Source organism: Phoenix dactylifera, unplaced genomic scaffold (genome assembly GCF_009389715.1).
Source record: "Phoenix dactylifera cultivar Barhee BC4 unplaced genomic scaffold, palm_55x_up_171113_PBpolish2nd_filt_p 000589F, whole genome shotgun sequence".
NCBI lineage: Eukaryota > Viridiplantae > Streptophyta > Magnoliopsida > Arecales > Arecaceae > Phoenix > Phoenix dactylifera.
Window position 1 is genome coordinate 143,103 of NW_024067988.1, and position 4,561 is coordinate 147,663.

The window sequence follows — 4,561 nt, forward strand, 5'->3', positions numbered from 1 at the left end:
TGCTAGAGATACCTCAGTCATAGCAATTAGAAGTGACCATGAAACCGAATTCGAAAACCATTTATTTGATGAGTTTTGTAGTAAAAAGGGAATAACTCATAATTTTTCTGCACCTAGGACACCACAACAAAATAGAGTTGTAGAAAGAAAAAATAGAACCCTAGAGGAAATGGCTAGAACCATGCTATGTGAAAGTAACCTCCCTAAGTACTTTTGGGGAGAAGTCATTAATACCTCATGTCATATATTAAATAGAGTTTTATTGAGATCCATTATAAAGAAAACACCTTATGAACTTTGGAAAAATAGAAAACCAAAAGTAAACTATTTTCATGTCTTTGGATGTAGGTGTTTTGTTCATAATAATGGGAAAGATAATCTAGGTAAATTTGACTCTAAATCTGATGAGGGTATATTTTTGGGGTATTCTACAACTAGTAAAGCCTATAGAGTTTTTAATAAAAGAACTCTTGTTATAGAAGAATCTATACATGTAGTTTTTGATGATTCTAGTGATATCTCTTCTAGCAAGAGAGTTGATTTTGATGATGATGCTGAAATTCTTGAAGAAAAGATTGATGAGATGACATTACAAGATGATGAACAAAAATTAATTGGAAATGCATCATCAAGCCAAGAGGCTATTATGGATCATGGGCTGACTAAGGCTTGGAGGTATGCTCATGGGCATCCTAAGGAATTAATTTTAGATGATCCATCTCAACCTGTTAGGACTAGAGCATCTCTTAGGAACTTAAATAACCATCTAGCTTTTGTCTCACATTTTGAACCCAAATACATAGAAGAAGCTGAAAAAGATGTAAATTGGATAAATGCAATGCAAGAAGAACTAAACCAATTTACTAGAAACAAGGTATGGAACCTAGTTGAACGACCCTCTGAATATTCAATTATAGGTACCAAATGGATATATAAAAATAAACTTGATGAAAATGGAATTGTAATTAGGAATAAGGCTAGACTAGTAGCAAAGGGGTATAATCAAGAAGAAGGTATAGATTTTGATAAAACCTTTGCTCCTGTAGCTAGACTTGAGGCAATTAGGCTGTTACTAGCATTTGCATGCTCTAAGGATTTCAAATTATTTCAAATAGATGTAAAAAGTGCATTTTTAAATGGGTATATTAATGAGGAGGTGTATGTAGAACAACCTCCTGGTTTTGAAAATCATCAATACCCTAATCATGTGTATAAATTGAACAAAGCACTTTATGGTTTGAAACAAGCACCTAGAGCATGGTATGAAAGACTTAGCAAATTTCTACTAGAACATGAGTTCACTAGGGGAAATGTAGATACAACACTGTTTTTAAAGAAGAAAAACAAAGATATGTTAGTAGTGCAGATTTATGTTGATGATATTATTTTCGGTGCTACTAACAATCGCCTCTGCGAAGAATTTGCTGACTTGATGCAGAGTGAGTTTGAAATGAGCATGATGGGAGAGCTGAACTATTTTCTCGGGCTTCAAATCAAACAATCTGAATGAGGATGATAGTGTTATTTTGATGATTAACAAGCAATTATTTAGAGTATGTTATAAGTTAAATCGATACTACATTCTTGAGTCTGTTACTCTCAGTATATTTGTTTAAATTGATATAGATACATTTCATTGTTTATTTGAATGAATCTAACCTTGAGATACAGCAAAGTGTGGATTGAGTCGACCCAAAGGATGATTGGGTCGACCCCGTCACATCAAGAAATCATTTGGCACACTTCTGCAAAAATGGCACAGATGAACAGTGTGTTGGGTCGACCCAAGGAAAGCATGAGTCGACCCAAACATCAAGATCCTCAAAACAACTCAGAAAATGGTTCTCTGGATTTACTGAGAGGGTCGACCCAAGATGAAGTTGAGTCGACCCAAGCTTGAGTCGACCCAAACCCTGTGTGGGTCGACCCAAAGGCAAGACAGAACAGAAGACAGAAAAGGTTCTCTGGAAACCCTGTTAGGGTCGACCCAAGAAGATGTTGAGTCGACCCAACTGAACCTTGAGTCGACCCAAGGAAAGGTTGGGTCGACCCAAGTGAAGGAAAGCTGAATTCCAAGTTTCTATGTTTCTGAAGGTTGGGTCGACCCAAGGAAAAGTTTGAGCTGACCCAAGGTTTGGGTCGACCCAAGAAAAGTTTGGGTCGACCCAAGCACGGGCAGAAGCATAACGGCTAGTTGTGCAGAAGTGCTTTTTGGACTCCCAACGGCTATAAACGGCTAGTTTCTTCAATCCAACGGTCAGGAAGGACTATTTGGAGGTTGGAGAAGTATTTAAGAGGGAGTATTCATCAGAGCAAGCAAGTTTTGGAAAATACATCAAGTGCATTCAAGAGAGAACCCTAGCAAGGCAAGCTTCATCCAAGTGCTTCATTCAAGAATCAAAAGAAAGTGGTTGAGCAGATTCAAAGAGTCATCAAGAGCTCCATCCACCCTTGAAGAGTGAAGCATCCTTGACAAAGAAGAGAGAAGTCACATCAAGCGATAAATATTCTCTAAACTCTTCTTTGTAGATTATATTGTTATATTTGCTCATCTAGGAGTTTAAATCTTCTTCCTTTGTTTATTAGACTACTTGTAAAGGTTGGTTGGTTAGCCCGCAAAACCAACGGAATAGGTTGATTGGTGAACCCAGAAAACCAATTGTAAAGGTTCGTTGGTGAGCCCGTAAAACCAACATAGGTTGTTGGTAAGCCCGTAAAACCAACGTAGGTTGTTGGTGAACCCGTAAAACCAATTGTATAGGTTCGTTGGTGAGCCCGTAAAACCAACATAGGTTTTTGGTGAACCCGAAAAACCAAAGTGTAAAGGTTTTTGGATTGTGAGCCCGGAAAACAATCCAACTGTAATCCGCGGGATTATAGTGAATTCCCAAGGGGTCGCTTGGGGAGTGGACGTAGGTGCTAAGGAGAGCACCGAACCACTATACTTCTTGTTGTTTGTATTGTGATTTGTTTAAGTTCACTAACTCATCATTTAACACAAGTAAGATAGTTAAAATTAAAAGAAACCAATTCACCCCCCCCTCTTGGCTTGTCACCTTGGGCAACAAGTGGTATCAGAGCAAGGTGCTCCAATAGTACTCATTGATCTCACAATCAAGAGTTAAAGATCATGACAACCCAAGTGGGATGTTCTATGAGTGAGGGACAATTAATTGATAGACCTTCACTATTTAATGGTATAAACTACATACATTGGAAAGCACGCATGCGCATTTTCATTCAAGCACATGACTACGATTTATGGAGTATCATAGTCAATGGGCTACATACAAATGCTAATCATGATAAGAAAATAGCTCAGCAAAATGCAAAAACCATGAATATTCTATATTGTGCATTGGATGATAGTGAACTTAATAGCATATCTTTTTGCATAACTGCTAAGGAAATCTGGAATATGCTTGAAGGTAAATATGAATGCACTAACATTTTTGGTGAATCTGAAACTAGCTCTGAAGAAGAAGAGCAGCAAACTGAAATTAAAAATCCTTGCTTTATGGCACATGAAGATAAGGTATGTATTGGAACACAAAGTGATTTCTCATTCCAAGATAAAGTACATGCTGAAACTCAATCTGATTTTATATTTGATGAACTTTATGATGCTTTTTCTGATCTATACTTAGAATATAAGAAGCTTAGTTTAAAGAATAAAAAGCTAAATCAGAAAAATCTATCTCTTGCTGAAAGCTATGATATAACTCAGAAAAATAATAAATTACTTTCAGAAGACAATGAAAGGCTAACTAAAGAAGTTAACAAATTTAAGCCTATAGTTGAAAAATTTACTATCAGCTCTGAAAAACTAAACTTAATGATAAATAATCAAAGAGCTGAATTTGAAAAGGCTGGATTAGGATATCAATCTTGGTACACACAAAAATCCATTAATGACATATGTGATAAATCCTCCACTATCTATCATAAAATGGATTCTAATTTATCTGATGAACCTAATGAACAAAAATAGAAAATTAAAAATCCATCATCTACTTATATTAAATCGATGTTTGTTAAATTTAATAAGAGTATGCAGAAATACATTCCTTATAATCCTAAAATCTACAAGCCTATGGACAAAATAGCTATTAAGAAAATATGGGTTCCAAAAGGAACAATAATAGCTAACCTACAAGGACCCAAAAGAGCTTGGGTTCCTAAGTTGAAAATCTGAATATTTTCTATAGGTGTGTCTAGCATTCAAGGCTCCAACAAAAGATGTTAATTTAGACATTGGGTGCTCTAGACATATATTAGATAATGAAACTTAAAATATACTTAAGAAAAGTAATTGAAATGAAAAGAATAATAAAATTAGTAATCCTTGCATCTCATCATTCTCTTTGCCTTAGTATCTAATTAAAACATAAATTGCAGGTATTAATCAATTTTGTGATATAGGTAATATTTTTAAAAACATAATCAAATCACTTCATTTTATAGTATGCTTTACTTACTGCTGGATAAGTTGCTAAATGATTAATCAATTTATCAAGAATAACTCTATGAATTCTCTATATGCTTGATTGAGAGTTTTTAT